General features: G+C 49.0%; 1 protein-coding gene across 1 annotated transcript in view; it reads left to right on the top strand.

The window, feature by feature from the left end:
* Window positions 1-17,729, top strand: part of RD3 (RD3 regulator of GUCY2D) — a 44,861-nt gene that overhangs the window by 401 nt on the left and 26,731 nt on the right. The gene's annotated exons all lie outside the window — the stretch shown is intronic.

Here is a 17,729-nt window from a genome sequence, read left to right as displayed (position 1 = left end):
CTGCAGGTATCTCCTTAGATAACGCAATGGAAGCCCAGTTCTCAAGAATCATGCAAGGCTCGTTTTTAAGGAGGTGTTTCAGCAGAGATCCCACTTGCTTCCCCCATGGGAGGTGCAAAACAAGGTGCTGGGGGGCAAAGGCCTGCAAAGCTGCAGTGGCTCCCGGGGGGCTCAGGATCTGCTCGCAGAGCATGGCTTATTCATGCTGGAGGCCAGTCCCAGGCACTCAGCACCTGGGAGATTTTGTGTGGCCTCTGGTGTGGGTGATGTCTCTGCTGTCAGCCAGCCTGGGTCCAGCCAGGCTGCACTAAGTGTGAGTCCGCCCTGGCTCCTAAGGGAAAGCTGCCGGAAAGGCAGCAGGAAGAGTCTTCCTGGGGAGAAGGAAGTCCCCTCACATCTGGGGAGTTCAGGAGCTGCACCGCAGGCAGAGGCACGCGCTACCCTGAACTTCCCAAGCAAACTCTCGTGAGGGTCTCTGGAGAGCGCTTCTGCGCACCTTCCCCCCTAGACCGTCCCTCTGCTCTCCTGCCTTTGCAACCCCCTCCCTGCTGCCAGCTGAGGGTTAGCAGGCTACGCCGCAGGATGGGGGGAGGTGGTGAGCAACGTGTGAGCGCCAGGTTTCTGTAGCATGAAGGGAGTAACGCAGCATCCGCACAAAACATAAGCTGCGCAACCATTTTAGCTGCAATACGCCTCATGCAAATGGCCTTGCTCGCTTGAGGTATTTTAGCGATGAACACATTCCTGCACTCCCACAGATAAGTTAATGGATGCTGTGTACAACAAATATTGTATAACAAGCTTATTAAAACCTGGAGAAGGCCTGGGCTGCTATGAACAAAGGTATAGGTAGAATGTGGATTGATTTGAATATAGTTTTTTTTTGTGCATAGAGGTATTTTAAACCAGTTTTATAACTGGCCAAGTAACCATAAAAAAGGAAGAGAAGTTCAGACTAGACATAAGGAAACTCTTTTCCCCCTGAGGAAAGTCAAGCAGTGGAGCAGGTTGCCCAGGGAGGCAGCTGTCCCGTCTCCATCCTTGGAGGTTTTCAAGACCTGGCTGGATAAAGCTCTGAACAACCTGGTCTGGTCTCATCGCTGGGCCTGCTCTGAGCTGGAGGTCGAGCTAGAGGCCTCCTGAGGTCCCTTCCAGCCTGAATTATCCTCTGATCCCGTGTCGCCGTTCCTGGAAGGATGGGGGCTTTGCCATGCAGCTGCAGCTCAAACTGCCTCTGAGCACCCACCCATGCACGCTGGCGCACTGACCCCTTCCCTTGCTCCCCCTCTGAGCAGCTGGTATTTTGCTGTTGGGTGATGTCACCCCATTTGCTTACTTAAGAGAGCCATCACTAACAAGGCAGCAATTCATGTAATGCTGCTGCTAGTGCAAATTAAGGGAGAGCTGAGTTAAGCAGGCCCAGGGCAGCAAGGGCATGCACCATGCGACGGGCCACAGACAAAATTGCTGCATGAGGCTAGCTAGCCGGATTACGGCAGATCAGAGGATCAAGGAATATTGTGTTTCTCTCCCGTTTCCCATGCTCTGCACAGCAGAGCAGCAATGGGAGGGGTTTTTTTTGCTTTGCTGTGAAGTGAAGTAAATGTGTGCTCCCTAGCAGTGCCCCTCACCCCCCAAAAACGGCCTTTGGAGATCAAATGCATGCTGAGTTTTTTGTTTACTTGTTTAGGGGGGAAAAAAAAATAGATAAAGAAGAAATAGGTCACTGTTGTAGGCACTTTGTTCCCTCTCAGCCTCGGTGGCTTTATCTAACCGTTTTGCCTCGTAAGGCTGGCAGGAGCAGAGCTACAGTGGTGCAAGAGCAGCTGAGGAGTGTGGGGCAACAGCACCTTGCTCCAGGAGCAGAAACCGGTCTGTGCAGGCGTGAGGGAAAACTTTAAAGACAAAAGTCAGGAACAGAAGAGAGGGAAGGAGCTGTTTGGAGTCTGTTCTGCCAGCATTAGATGAACCCTGCTTTCCTCGCCACGCTTGCGTACCACGGCTGCTCGTGCTGCGGTGGGCTGAGAAATGACACTGCTGTTGGCGGTAGTGCCAAAACACTGTGTGATGGAGCGTTTGCCACCAAAGGCATCTCACACCACACAGAAAAGACAAATAAATGATGGATGGCTGCACAGAAGGGGCTGGCCAGGGGACATGGAGTAAGAGCTAACCAACAATTCCTTCGCTGCACCACCCACCTCACCTGCAGAGATGTGTGTCAGACTCGGGGTTTTCCTGAACTCTGAGGGAGTTTGCTTCTAGAGGGTTTATATTCCTCATGGATGAGGTCAGAGTCTGCTCCCCCTCCTTATGTAATTTAGCAGATGAAGTTCCTGCCCCTAAAATCCTACCCAGCCTAGCCTAGGCAATGCTGTTGTGCTCCTGTTGCTGGTTGAGGTCTGGTCTGGATTAACACACAGGGCTGGGTGACCAGGAGAAGCAAATGCGAGCATACAGCCATTTGGTAATGGGGATAATAATAATTATTCACTGACTCGCTCATAAGCATCTTTCCGCTGTGAAAGAACAAGAGCTCTTCATCATTGATCTTCTGAGCTTTAAAATGTTATTAGGAGAGCTGTTGACGTGTTTTAGGCGATGGGAAGAAGGGGAGGCCGCTTCTACCAGGGTTCAGAGGAGCACAAGCTATTTTCCTAGTAATTTGAGGCCCCTTGGTGCAGGTGAGAGGCCTGGGAAGTCGCCAGCACCGGCTCCGAGCCGGTGAGCCCCGCGGGGTGTGCGGCTGGCGCGGGGGGTGCTCCGAGGTGGACGCGACACCCGGTCCCCTCTGCCGAAGTCGCCAGCGCTGCAGTAGCTGAGCTGCAAGTCCTGCTAAGAGGAATTGCAGGCGCCAAGCCTGTGTCGGGAGGGCATGTAGTTGTGCTGGGAGACCTTGATGGGGCTGTTATAAAGGGATAACAGGGTAGGATTACCTTTGACCATGTGAGTGCTCAGGCTTTCCCAGGGACGGAGTGGGGTGGAAAGCGAGGTTTTTCTTGCGCTCCTGCTGCTGCTGAAGGCTGTCTGCCCCCTCCCTGGGCAGGCTGCCCCTTCTGGGGACCCCGGCGCTGCCCTTGGTGCCTGGCGGCCAGGGAGAGCTGCCGGCACCTGCGCTCGGCTCGGTTTCTGCAAGCTTTTGGGCATCCCTGAGAATCGCGCACCAGTGCATCCAGCCAGTCTGAGCGTGACTGAAATTACAGGGAAATTAAAATTCTTTGTTGCCACACAAACGCAACAAAGTGCACAGTTATTGTGCTATCTATTGTTTTTAACCACAGCTATTCTTATAAGCAGGTACACTGACAATTAAAAGTTTATATATGGAAATCTAGCCAGAGAGATGAATGTTGCTTATTGATTATAATGACAAAGGGGGGGGGGGAGAAGGAGTAACTCCCTTTGTTCTGCCTCTGCTACCTGAAGCAAGAGCCTAGTTAAATCAGTTAACTATTATCCTACGCTTCAGAACAATGCTGCTAAAAATGAAACGCAAAATTAGGCTGTCATTTTTCTGCCGTTCACCTGAGATTCGCGCTGTCCTTCTGCAAAGCTTCTACTTTCCATTAAAACACCTTGCGGCGCGTGTGTGGAATTTGAGCGGTAGCGATCGGCCCCCAAACCAGCCCAGCTCTCGTCCCCCTTAAACGGGCCCTGCCCCTGGCCTGGGCCGTCCTGCTCCTTGCTCACTCGCGGGAAAATTTTGCTTTATGACGTGAGAAAAAGCCGCCCTCGGGGCGGGGGGGACATTGCTGATGCTGAGCCTCGCTCCGGGGTAGCGCAGGCAAGAGCGGGGCAGCTTGAAGGCTGGTAGAGGCAAGAGGGAGGGTGAAGGGAGGGCCGACGGCGGAGGTGGGAAAGGCCCTGCTGGACGGCAGTGGTCCGCCCTGCGGAGAGCAGGGGACGAGGGAACGAGCTGAAGCCATCCGGGACCAGCGCAGCATCATGTAACACCACTGACAGCGGAGAAACAGCCCGGGAAGCTGATCCCTCTGCAGCGGCAAGTGAGACCTAGTCGGATCTCGCTTAACAGTAACTCGGCTTATTTGTAGCAGGCGAAGAGTTAATTTACCATATCTGCTGGTTGTTAGTAATAAAGTCACTCGCCAGGGGCCGTAGGGTGTCCCTGTGTGCGCTCCTAGGCGGTGTGGTGAGCCGGATAACTGCTCGCCCCCTCGGCAGGGTGCCCTTGCTCATCCCCTCCGGAAATGAGCCAGGGAGGCGGCGGGAAGCGTTGCCGCTGCGCTCGAGGAGCGGCCCCGGCCCCGGCCCCGGCCCCGGCTGCCTCCGGGCGGCAGCGGGCACCCGAACCGCGTCCCGCCACGCTGCCGCTCGTGCTGCGGCGCCTGCTGGGGCACGGCCCCGGGCTGGGCTCCCCCAGCGCTGCCTGACGTCGGTGCAGCCCCTCGGCTGCGTACGGATGCGATAGCCTTTCTCGCCGTAGAAGTCTCCTGCGTGCAAGTGGGTTTTGCCTATGCAAATCCCATTTCTTCTGGGCGCCAGCGGTGGGTGCCAATCAGCACGTGCAACGGTCTCACACAGGGGCACAGCTGGTACCAATTTGAAGGTCTGGCCACAAGTACAGATGCCCCAGGTGACCTGTTAAACTTGGTCAGTGTTTTCCTCTGAATTAAAGTGGCTCAGAGTCTTCCTGTTCACTTTTGGAGGAGGTCCTGGAGGAGGTTTCTTCCCTAACGATCCACGGAGAGGCCCACGCTGCTCCCATCTGCTCAAATAATGACTGTTGTTGGCTGATCACTCAGCTCAACTCCCCTTGAGATTTTGTTCCTTTGGCGGTTTGTTTGTCCTAACGCTTCTCAGGTTTTATCTTTGAGCCATCAGGGTTAAATGGAGAACTGAACAAAGCCCAAGCAGAGTCTAGAACTGGATCTGTTTCTAGGCTTAGCTGTCTGAGCTGCAAAACTCTGTGCATGCTCATGTTGCCTGACGCACAGCCGACATGCAGGTCCTGTCCGAAGCCAGCTGAAGCACTTCATCCCACAGAAATCCTAGCACTTTCAGTTTTACAGCTTAAGTCCACACATTGCCATTCTGATTTTTTGGATGGTCCTTCTGCTTAATGGTAATTTTAGGATTTTACCAGTAGTTCCCCACTCTAGCTTGGCTATGCTTTTCCTCTCCGGGTTGAAATTTCTGCGCGTCACCTCACTGGCACCAAAAATATGTGTCAAGTGAATTGAATCTTACCCACAGCGCAGTCTCCCTGCAGTCCCTGTGTGCGAGCTTACCTGCTAGGTCTAAGCGGGTATAGTCCAGCATTGCAGTGGGGACCATTGCTACAAGTAGACCATCCTGTTCTCAGCAGAGATGATCAGTATTTGCCATCACCTCAATTCCTGTCCAAGCAATGCTGCAGGACGTGACGTTACTAACCTGTTACCTGTACTGACAAGTTCAGGCACCATTAGGGCCTGGTGGTGAAATCTGAGCTTTCGGTTGTTTCTAGCAGTTCATGTTAAATAGCTGCTCCCGACTGTGGCTGCTGGCTCAAATGTAACTGTGAGCCATAGTTTTCCCCCGTGAGCAGAAGCAGGCTGTACGAGGGTGGGATGTCTTGGTACTTAGACCTGCCGCATTCAGAGCAATCAATCAGTGGAAATTTTAAAACAGCTAAAAGTTGTGCAGGACATGCATTATTATAAAACTGCCCTGGTTCTAATAATGCAGTATATATTCCTGTTCATTTGAAAGCTGTTGTATGGCTTCGGTGCTGCTGACAGTGAGTACTGGCCAGGGTCAAATCCTTCCTCCAGCTCTACTAGGAGGTTCACTTTTGACCTTTGTAATATTTGCTGCGCTTTTTTCAGCAGGAGCTGTCAATTAAGTTAAGTGACATGGGGGATGTATGCTACTGATAGGCAGGGACTATCAAGCTTTGGGACTGTTTTGCTTACTGTCACCTCTAACCTGAGTCGCATCAGGAAAGGCTGCTTGTTCCTGGGCCGTTCCTGTTTCCTGTCTAGGAAGAGATGCCAAGGCTCACCAGCAGCTCACCTTTGCTTTCGGAAATCATCCCATACTTGATCCCAGACTCCCTCAGAGTGTGAGGAGCTGAGCTCCTCTTTGGTTTGAAAGTTATTTTCCTTTCAGGGATTGCGATGATTGCAATTGAAAGACACCGGTGTCTACAATAACACTCCCCTCCTTGAAAATAGAGTCTTGAACTCTTTCTCAGTGAGACTTGTGCTAGAGTCTCAGGATGCAAAAGCAGTGATGTGAATGAATGAATGAATGCAAAGTGCCTCATCTACCACTGGAGCCGGCCCGTGCTCAGAGCCGTCTCTTTGGGGACTCCCCTGCCAGCCCATTGCAAGCTTTCAGGGTGAGCAGTGACTCATCCCCCTCATTCCGCTTTTTACACCTCCACACATCTGCCAGTGTTTTTAGATTTATGCTCTGGTGAGAATAACAGTTTGTTTATTCAGCGAAGGCAACATTGCCGGTGCCTCAAAAAGCTCCGGATGGTCCTGTTACTGGATAATGACATTGCCATTTTCCTAAGTTATGTGAAACCCCTTAGACATGCTGTCAGAAATATTTTAAAGAAATGGAGGGATAGTTTATTTCAATAATTGCAGCTTGATGCAGCAGCAAGTGGGGAGCTGCTTTCGACACAGATGATTTCATTAGACCAAACTGAACTCATAGTATGCCGGATGGCAGCAATGCTGGCCCCGGGGGTGTTTGGGCTGGATGCAGCAGAGCTGAGGTCTCCCGGCAGTAGCGGCGCTCAGCCCAACCTCCTGCAGCTGGGGAGCAGGGAAAAAAGCGGCGCTGGCTTTTGACAACTGTTTTGCTGAAGCATCCTGCACACCTCCCTTGGGCCAGTGCACGAGTAAATCCCTAATCTGAAGTCTGCTAGTAAGGCAATGGGGGCAAGGGTTATTGAATTTCAAAGGCATTGGAACATATTCTAGCTGAGCATCTTTTCCTTCCTAAGTTTTCTAATTGCACACTTCTAAAAACAGATGTCTGTGGCCCTTACATTTCATCCCTTTCAAGGTGGCTGATAAATATGTTTTTTAAAAAAAAAAGAAACTGCATGTTTGTGGGCTTGCGCATGGCAGGTTAACCAGGAGGGAGCCCTGGTAAGAGAGTATAGCGGGAGTTCTTGGTTTTCTGCTATTTCTATTGCCTTCAGGTACCTCTAAAACACGGTGCTTCACGGTCGTACCACTGCAAATTGCAGCACTGAGATTGCACTCTATCTTTGCCATTTCTATTTCTTTTTTCTCCACTGACCTGAGAGACTAGTTCCCTGCCTCTGTGCCTTACTGCTATTCAGTTTCTGCAGCACAGCTTCTGACTCCTGTAGTGCCTGAAATATAGTTTACCCTAAAGACATAAAGTCTTATTCCTTGGTCCAAAGTCTAATTGAGAGGATACTTAAATGCACCTAATCAACTCCCAGAATTACTGTATGGAATGTTTATGCCGCCTTCCTGCTTTCCTGGAAAGGTTCATAAAATCATCTCAAACCATGCTAAGACCATATTTTCATGCTACTATAGGACTTTACGTTTCTAAACCACTGGGTAAGCGACATGCTGGCTGCCAGCTGCGTGCACAGTGTCACCTCTCACACTGCATGTCGCTTGGTACGCGCTGATTGACCTCTGCCAAAATGTTATCCCAGCAGTCGCCCCGCTGTCAGCTGTAAAAGGCTCCCTCTACCAAACAGCACACTGTAGCATTGCCTCTGTGAGCGCAGGCTCAGACAAGTGGCCCCATCCTTGGTTGACATATATTGCTATACTGCTGCTGGCCTCTGAGGAGCTACCTGCACCTGCAGCACATAAGCACCATTCAAGAATCTGTGCCGTTAACTAGACAGATGGTCTTAATCCTGTTCTTATCGGATAGTTGTGCACACCGCAAGGAAGACTTACTGGCATCTTAATGGCAATCAGCAGAGACCTCAAGGACTAAGTGTCAGGGCAAATTGAATGATTGCTGCCTCTGCTGCTGGTCCCTCCAAGTCACGCTAGAGCAGATGGCCGGCAAGAAGCTGTCCGTATGGCACCTGTTCCGTCCCTAAAAAGAAGACTGGTCTTCAGGACAGATGCAGCTTCCATAAAGAATAAATACACCACCCACTGAGCCAAATAATAGCTCCAATAACCAGAAAACACCTGAAAGAATAAATATACAGTTAAATCTTGTCACAGAGTTATCTGAATCAGGTTCCTGAGAACCCCTGCGAGAGCTGACCAGTGTGCTTCTGCTGAAAACAGCATTTCTTGCTTGTGTTATGACTTCGTTGTGTTTGAGATCATCACTCAGAAATGCATTTATCCATCTCGGTCTGGCAGCCACCAGTGGCATGACAGGGGAAAAAAGGGAGTGCTCTTCTACAAGTTCAGTGAACGCTTCAGCCTACCACAGTTTAATATTTCCTTCATGCTACTGCCACAGCCATTTTTTGTGTACCCATAGGTACAGCACAGCTGGCAGCAGTGCTGCTACCAGGAATATAGTGAAAGCTCCCTGTTGGGCCAGTGCCCACTCTGCCTTCCCTTTTCCCCAGGTGTGTGTCTTGTGGGTCCGGGCAGAGTTACGCCACCTGCCTATTCGATAGCATCACCTAAGAGCGGCAGTGTCGTCCTGTCTGCCGCCTGCCTTTCTCCACGGCTGCTCTCAGAGCCTCTGATGGCAAAGGGCTCCCAAGGCCGGCGCAGAGGCCGGGCGGTCAGCGTGTCCCACTGAAGGACTCGCAGCACATGCGGATTAGGCACCTAACACCCCACAGGTGATCGGCCTTGCATGTGTTGCCAGGGCTTTAAACCCAGGACTTTCAGGGCTATAAGCATGAGCTAGTACTGTTTGAGTTAAAGAATTAGATAAGCCCGTGCTAACACTTGCTGTAATCGATGGAAAAACCTTCCTGCTCCAAAGGAGAGAAGCACCTGCACGTTACTCCTGCTTCCTCCCTGTGCATGCACTTTATTCAGCTACCAAAGGTGCACTGTGGACAGCTATAGAGAGCCACGTGAAGTCAGACTTGCTGTTATCGTGAGGAGGAACATATGAGCTTTTTCTTTGCACAGTTTCCTCCACCTAGCAGCTTTGTCTCTATAGGATATAAAGAACACCAGGTCAACACCAGGTGTTGGGCCCATGAGTCAGTGTGAATTTTTGGCCACTGTGTGGCCCTTTTCAGATCCATAGCAAAGCCTTTCAGTAGAGTTAATGAATTATTCTGCAAAGGACAGGCAATTTCTGCAACGCTGGGCTCAGACATCGCAGACCTAATCCCCCTACAGCTCGGTGCTCCGTCACGGAGAGTACATCAGCAGTTCTCCTTTCAGCTTCCTTGTGTTTGAGCTCCCGGTATGGGACTGCGTTCGTTCTGGCTGAGCTGTATGTCATGAATCATGACAAGCCACTCTGCAGAGATAATAATCGTTCTAATCTTCTGTCATTATCTCCCCAAGCATCACGAATGTGCTGCATAAATATTTGCTGCAAAAAGAGACCTCAACAAAGAAGTTTATATTCCACCCTGGGCCTCGAGTTAAGATGAGATAGGTTAAAATCTGGCCTTCTGCTTTGAGCTCATCTCCAGCGCAAAGCTTGAGGCTGTGAGAGACAGAGCTGATTTGCTCAGAGCAGGGCTGAAACAGGCATAGAGAGAGGGGCGGGCATCACAAGCCAGGGATTGCTCTGAGGAGCGTATGGTTAGATCCTCAGCTGATGTGACCAGGGTGAAGTCAACAGAGCTGTGGAGATTTACCTTAACCTCAATAACAAGTCCTTCAGGGTAAAAGTTATTGAATGGTAGCCGTCAGAAATGTACCTCATCAAATGAGTCAGATATTAAGGCGCCAGATCCACTGTTTTACCTTCTAGGGTGGGTGTCAGTCTCTCTCATACACGTACACACTCTTTCACAATACAGTACTAAATACTGCTGCGTTGTTTATTTTGGTCCATCTGCTCCAGGTCAGCAAGGAAACATTTAAAGGAGCATTTCTCCACCTGTTCCTTCTGCAAAGGCGATGCAGCCCTACTGTAAATGCAGGGGCTTTGTGGCTGCACAGGGCCCACCGTTCCCACGAGACAGCCGGTCAGCGTGTGCCCTGGCTCCAGAGCCCCTCTGCACCACGCGCCTTGGGAGGGTGTTGAGCTCAGCTGTGAGGAGGAATAGGAGCTGTCCATACCCCAACTCAGCTCAGATCCCAAGGTCACCCTGGTTTGTCCCCAGGTTGCTGGGAGGCAAACCGTCATAGGTTATGGAAGACCAAGAAGGAGGAAGGTAGAGCAGCTGAAGAGCAGTGTCCTCATAAAGGCATCGGAAAGGTTTGTGACTGCCATATGTTCATAAGCATGTCAGAAAACCAGGGCAAGAAAAGCCACGCAAAGGCTGGTTCCCCTGTCCCAGCTCAGCTGTCTGGACAGAGGCAGGGACCAGCTGGAGCCTCGGTGGAGGGACGTGCGCTCACATCCCCAGGCAGCGGAGAAAGCCCAGCGTTGCAAGAGGCCCGGCAGCGAGGAAGACACACTGCTTTCCACGGAGGACCGCTGCCAGCTGCGGGCACCACAACCCGAGGAGTTAATCTGCTGCTAACGACCCGCAGTCTGCTTCTCCTTCGAGTGCCCTGCGAGCTCCCGAGGCTCCTGCAGGGACTGCCACCCGCCCGCTTTGCTTTCTGGTGCCCTGTCAAGGCAACAGGAGGGAAGGCCAAGGCTGAACCTCTATTTGTAATATTGTAGCTTGTGCCTTTTTTGCCACTAAAATCCGACTCTAGAAGATATGTTTTTACCTCTGCATTACATTTGTCTGCACACTTTCCTATTAAAAAGCACTCAGACTGTCAAAGAAAGCAGATCCAGGCCAGCAGGAAGCTACCCTGTATTGTGAAGGAAGACGATACAAACTGGTGGGCATGGACATGGCACCGTGTGTTAATTGTCTCCTTGCTGACAGGCAACAAGCAACTGAAAGTGGAACAGGTTATTTCTTTCACATTTTCCTTTTTATCACTAATTTTCCAGGGGCATTTCTGTGCTCTGCTACCTGCAGTGAAAGCAGGGGGTCCTCAGAGAGCAGCAGCTTCTAGCCCTCTCTTTTCAAGAGAATAGGCTGGTCACTCAGACTCCCATTTCATCTTTTGCTAGCGCTTGAGGCTTGTCTACATGAAAAAATTAGCCACCGTTGACCATATTCCGTTATGGACCGTACTATTTGTGAGAAGTGGGAAAAGGCAGTCTAAGAACAGAATAAGACTGTCCTTACAGCAGCTGCTCTGAAATTAGACAGCCAGTCTCCTCCTCCATGCAGGCAAACTCTGAGCAGACCAGCTCTTACCATTTCGTGGTAACATCGGTATACAGGAAAGAAAGGGGGCTTTCATTTTTTAAATCACTCCTTGCCTCGTGGCTTGCCTCAGCAGAGTCTGCCCAGGATGGTGAGTTCCTGCTTTACTCTGCTCCTCTTTCCAGGCTAGCCATGAGCTGAGAGAGTAACTGGTGTGAAAGCGGTGCTCGCACCGCTTGCCAGGCCGTCAGCCCTGGGTGAGCGGGGCAGTGGCACCTGCCGCCGAACAGGCAGAGCAGTGGGAGCAGCTGCGCAGATCTGTGCACGCCACTTCCACGAAGGGCCTCCGTCACCTCGGGGGCCTCCTGGCATATCGTTCTCTGTTCTGATCCCCATAAACGTTCATGGTCAGTATGCAATGTGTAGTGGGGGGAGAAAGGAGAGGGAAGAACCGGTGCTTTGGATCCTAAGCATCGATGCATGCATTTCAGGGAAAGGCTTCCTGAAGGAAACCATGGAGCTGCGATTTTCTCTAGAAAGCTTCTTACGTGTTTTTTTCTTCATGAAGCCTTCCAAGCTGTCCCAGGTGACAGTGGCTAGACAGGAGATAGGCTGGGTCTTACGTTCACTCTCTTTCCCTCCTGCCCTTTGCCCACTCGTCTGCTGGTTGTGGTGTAAAGGATGTGAGTTCTCTGGGACAGGGACTATCTCTTTACAGAGAATTACTTGAATGCAATGTTAAACAGAGATGTTCAGTATTTTTTTTTTTTTGCTGACTTCCACAAGGGAATGCTTGTCTTTTCATGATGTAAGGGGGTGGACAGCTTTTGCATATGAAAGAAACTTCTTGCTTTTACATTTTCTCTCCAGATTGCCTCTGCAGTTGCTCTTGGAACTGTCTGATCTCCCTGTCCTCAGGTTTTCAGCAGCTCCGGTCCCTTTATTTCAACCACTGACCTCCCACACTGGTATTTTCCACAATGGGGCAGTACCATACATGAGGTACGGAGATCCCTCTTAATTTTCTGAGATTTCCCAGTAGGTAAGATGCACAGTGAGCTCAGTATCTTGCAAAATCAGAGCCTGCATTCTCTGCGTTTTCTTGCTGAGACATGAATCATAGAAAAGAAACAAAACTCTCCAGTATGGAGGCTATTACTTCCCTGGCCCACTTATGGGGCAGAAATCTTCAGTGAAGTCAGTATTGGTTCCCATTTGTCCCTCCAAGTTCCTGCAGATAGTCCAGGGTCAAACCTTACTCCAAATCTGCAGACAAGTAATCGTTTCAGCCTCAGAGGATGCATGTCCTGTACTTTGTAGACTTTAGGTATATATGTCTAAATAGCTGGTGTGGGAGTTAGGGCTGGCTCTGATTGCCGTTGTCTCACAAAAAGTCCATGCTTTGAGGGAGATTTTCCTCCGCTTTTCTAGCAGTGCAGCGCGCTAACGCTGTTCCTCAGGCTAAGAATAGATTGTCTTCATCTTACTGGCTGTTGAAGCAGCATGGACCAGAACAGCAAATCTTAGTAATGTGCAGGCAAAATCCTGCTCTCGGCTGGACAAACATCTGTGGGGCAACTTGAAAGTTAATGGCGCACTAGGGACACTGTGGTGCAGATGAAGTACCATAACAAAGGCATGAGACATGAAAAATTGCTCTCAGAGTTATCCCTGGTTCCCTTATCTCAATGTGGGAGGTAATTTCAAGTAAGGTTTCACAGGGATTTGCTGCAAGCCTGGCTCTACTGGATATTTTTATTAGTGTCCAGTGGGACTGACTGGAGAATACACTTATAACATTTTTCAATGACTTGCTTGCCAGGAAGGACTGAAAGCACCTAGAGTGAGGGCCTGAGTTAAAAATGATCTGGACTAACTGGGGAAACAGCCTAGAGTGAAATTTAATAATGACAAAGACAAAATGATATATTTAGGAATGTACAAATATGAAAGTGGCAGAAGCACTGCAAAACAAGACCTAGGGGTCATAGTAGGTCACAAGAGAAACACATTTCAGAAGTATGATGCTGTGGCAGCTGTTTTCCCTGTCTACTTGGTATGAGACAAGGACATATCAGGTCAATTTGTGTGAAGGAGAACTCATGCCAAATAGTCAGAAAATGTTTGTTGCTGTGAAAGTAATGAAGCACAGTTCGTTACCGGGAAGGCCACAGGATCCCTGCCATCAGGGTTTAAGACAAAGATCTGTCAGGAACGGCCCCAACGCAGGCAGCAGGTGAGGTGACCCCCAGTCCCCTCAGCCCTGCATGTCCTGGAGCCTGTGTAACCTCAGTGGCATCTGCTTTGCCTTGGCCCAGAGCCGGTCCTGCCTTTACACAGAAACAGAGTGAGCCTCATCCTTAGGTTTACCCGAAATCCTTATTTGAGGGAATATGGTTTTACTACATAGTTGTCCCCTAACGTCAGTGGGCAGCAAGAATAAGGGCCTGGAGGGACATGCTTTTTGTTCTGCACCTATCGTGTGACAGTTGCACAAACTTACTGACTTTCTCCCTGTGGAAAAAGAGGCGATAAGAAGGCATTTCAGCTACAATGGGCCTGCAGAGTCCTAGGTGGACTTTGCAGAAACAAAAGGGAAAGTGGCAGTCTTGTTGACATATGCTAAGAAGAAACAAAAGCGCACTGACCAGGCTTTGAGAAAATAGTATAAGAGGATTGGATTTTGAAGCGCTCATGTTCACTTTGAACAACAGCTCCTTCTCTGCTAAAACCAAGATTATTTCAGAAAGTTGCCAAGCAACACAGAGGCCCTATATTGTAAAGACCATATAATCCAGACACTCGCTTCTTAAAAAATGAAAACAGGATTGAAGGCCAGATCAGGAAAATACCTCTTTTCTGAGCCTCTCCTGGATTTCCTGTCCCTCTGCTCCTTTTACATACGTCGCCCCTGTTCCTCCCTTACTTCATTTACTGTATTGGATCAAATGAAAAAAAAGTATGGTCAGAGGGATAACAAAAAGAGGTAAGAACAGGCAAAAGTCAGCACGACAGGACTGCAGTAAGTAAGGCAACACCAGCCGTGACTGGACAGTCGCAATACCACCTGGATTCGAGCATTTCCAAATAGAGCTTGATAAATGCGCAGCAAAGCAGCTCAGCTTTGCACCATGCATGTCTCCCCTTTGCCAAAAGGAACAAAGGTATTTGCTGTAATGCTCAGGAGAGAGGAACAGGAGGAGAAAGAGGTACATATAATGGTATACTTTCTGTCATTTTTCACAGTTTTTGGTTCTACTTACTTCTTTTGGGGAGACAGTGAATGAAAGGCTTTAAAGCTGCTGCCTAGCACTACAATATAAATGTTGGGGACGTGCGTATAGCGTCTGTGCGAGGGATGGGGGTGGCAGGGGCCTGGCCATAGTCCTCCACCACTCTTCTCCTCCAGGTCTTCTCCAAGAAGCCCTAAGAGCCCTTTCCTTTGTATTCTGCAACACGTTCAGTGTTTCCTGATGTCGCTGCAAGTGCCAAGTGATAATTTAGTCACTCCATTCTCTTCTGATCATACAGATGTCTTAAACATTTTTTTCCACACAGAGGTTGTTGGAAAAGTTGTTAAACCCTGCAGTGTGGTTAATCTTGGGACAAGCACACTTTAAGCAGTGCACTGTTGTCTGGCAACTATACTATAAACAGCCCTTCATTTGTGTCCTGTGGGTAATCACTGATTTCTCAGGGATTAAAGCTTAAGTAACTCTCCAATTTAAGTACGTGCATCAGACCACAGCGTATTACAGCAGATTACTCCTCCCAGTGTACAGCTTGCTTAACCATTTAGAATCACAACCGAAAGCCAAAGGCTGCAATGATATGGAATGAAAATGGCAATGAAACTAGCCTGGCACATAATTAATATTTTGAGTTACAATGTAGAACATTTTATTGGCAGGCTCAAAAAGATTGCTGACACACGGAAGGGTGGGGTGGCAGATAAGTATCATATTAGAAGATCTCATCTAGACGGGGCCTGAGCTGTAGCAGATGTATCTTGAGAGCTGCTGACTGACAGCGGCTGCATACTCTCCTGTATTTGCTGCCTCATGCAGCAAGCATGGGGTTTTACAGAACCACAGTGCAGCAGGGTGCTACCGCTCACTCCTGGGCACAGAGTCACGGGACTGACTGTACTGAATATCTACACGTTACAAATATGATTTACTAGATGCATCTGCTTCCATAGATCACTGTCTGCTTAAGAGACCAAAAACATGTGCTGCTGCTAAATCACTACATTTAACACCTTGCCTTGTGAAGCTCCCCTGTGGCGTGTGCTGTCTGTGGTTGCCGACTGTCTCAGCATCACGTTGGATAATAGATAAATGGGGTGGCCTGGAGCTGGCCGTGAGAAGAGAGCTATCGTTTAGCTGAATTTCAATGCAATCAAAAAAATCTCAGTCTCTGGATTTAGAATAAATCTCCAAGTTTGTGGGATTAGAGTTTCAAACGTTGACCTCCCATGCTGAAAGAAATACAGGTCTGTGGGTGTGTAATGCTACGTTTCCTTTGGGAAATGGGGGTTTAGCTGAAGGAGTTATGTTCAGAAAGCGCAAGATTTACCTTAAAAATTCACATTTTAAAGAGAATAAGTTTGATATGATGTGAAAAGCCTTCCTCACGCTGGGGTTCCCCGGTTCCTACCCTCACCTTACAAGCCTACCTCATTAGGACTTGTCTGACTCGCAAGGAGCAGCTCAAACCTCCCCTGCTCCCTCCACTACTCAGGCTCTCCGGCCCTTAAATATGCAGTCAGGAGGCAGCAAATGCAATGCGCTCAGTTAGTCTGTCAAAGTCTCGGTGTGCAGGAATGGGTAAATTGCCGCCACCGTCTCCCTCTCTTTCCCCAGCACAGCTGAGCCAGAGCAGAGCTGATCCTGCTGCAGGAGCCTCCCCTGCCCTCCCCTCGCCAGGGGAAATGAGGAGCAGCGCCCCTGAAGGACAAGGCCCCCCCAGGGCCGAACGGTTGTAAGCGATGAAGTACTCCAGCTTTTGCTTCCAACTGTGCCCAAAGGTATTCGGTGCCCCTAGCCAGCATGCGAGTGCTTGGCAGGTTGGAGGAGCAGTGCAAAGGGGTGGCCGAATGCAGAGTTAAGTCCTGTAATCCCAGTGCAATTCCACTTCTACTTGCTAGGTGCTGAGTGGGTGGGCTGGGAAAGAGCCTGTGGATATAAGTGATACCCAAGGGAATGTAGGCTTGATTCAAAAGCTCAACGCATGCTCCCCTCCGGAGCACCATTGTTTCAGAAACGTTTACTCTTAAGCAGGTGTCAGCAATGGGGAAGCGATGATCCTGCCTCCCTAACTGTAGGATGCAGGCTTTAAGGTCTTACGATGTAGTGATGAGGAGATTTTATACCGTGCATCTTTTCTCAAGTATTTTAAAGAAGCATCTATAAGACCCACTGAGGATACAGGCATACTCCAGAGCTCACGGTCTGCCTCCGAGGGAGAAGAGCTGGTGTAACTTTCTTTATGGGGTGCTACACAAACAGTGTGACCCCAGTGGGGCTTGTTTTGAGTTTTTATTTCTCATATCCAGAAGATCTCTGCACGGCCTTGTCCTCCTGTCTCAAATCCCAAAAGCCATCTCACAAGTACCTGTGTCTTCTTTCATCTCACTGTTCTCTCCTGTAAGAGTTATATCTGTTAAAATTAATATTTCTTGAGCAATACATCTCATAAAGTGATATAATTAGGTTATACACTATGTGCAGCAACAAATAGATTCCCTATACGCTTTGTATTTGTATTAAAAGAAATTACAGCATTATATATATATATATATATAGAGAGAGAGAGAGAGAGAGAGAGAGAGAGTAGAATTCCTTCTCAAATCAGTTGAAATCTCTCCACTGATTTCAGCAGACTCTAGAACAAGCTCAAGCAGAGCATGTGCAGGGTCTTGATCCTCTTGAATTTAATGGCAAAATTTCTGTTGAACTGAATGGATCCAAAACAGAGCAATTCAAAGCCTAGCGGGGGCTACTGAAAATCTGCCAGCTGCTCTCAGTTAGCTTTGCATCAAACAGTGTAAGATGAAATAATGCATAGTTGGGTAAGACGGAGGAAAAAACTCTGCAAACGTGGTGTGAATGTGTTTATGTCTTTAGCAGTAAAGGAATTTTTATCACATAAAGAAAATTAATGCTTAGAAAATTATTACCCCCTGTAAGGGTGACATTGTGGACTGTGTCAACTTTTGAGACACGGTCATTTTAAAGGCCAACAACCTTGATAGCGTCCTTTCGAGATTATTTTTTGTTAATAGTGTACATTAGGAAAATTGGAATCAAGCAATCATAAAGAGTGCAATTAAGCGCATAATCACAGATATTTTAGACATCTGTCTACTTTTAGACTCTACAGCATTTTTTTGCATCTCACACCCTGCAGCCTAGTGTCTTCAATTAATTTATCATGACCATCTGTGTTG

The sequence above is a fragment of the Struthio camelus genome, chromosome 3, assembly GCF_040807025.1.
Source record: "Struthio camelus isolate bStrCam1 chromosome 3, bStrCam1.hap1, whole genome shotgun sequence".
In the NCBI taxonomy this organism is placed as follows: domain Eukaryota; kingdom Metazoa; phylum Chordata; class Aves; order Struthioniformes; family Struthionidae; genus Struthio; species Struthio camelus.
The sequence above is the reverse complement of the archived record's forward strand: the minus strand, read 5'-3'. Positions and strand labels throughout refer to the sequence as shown.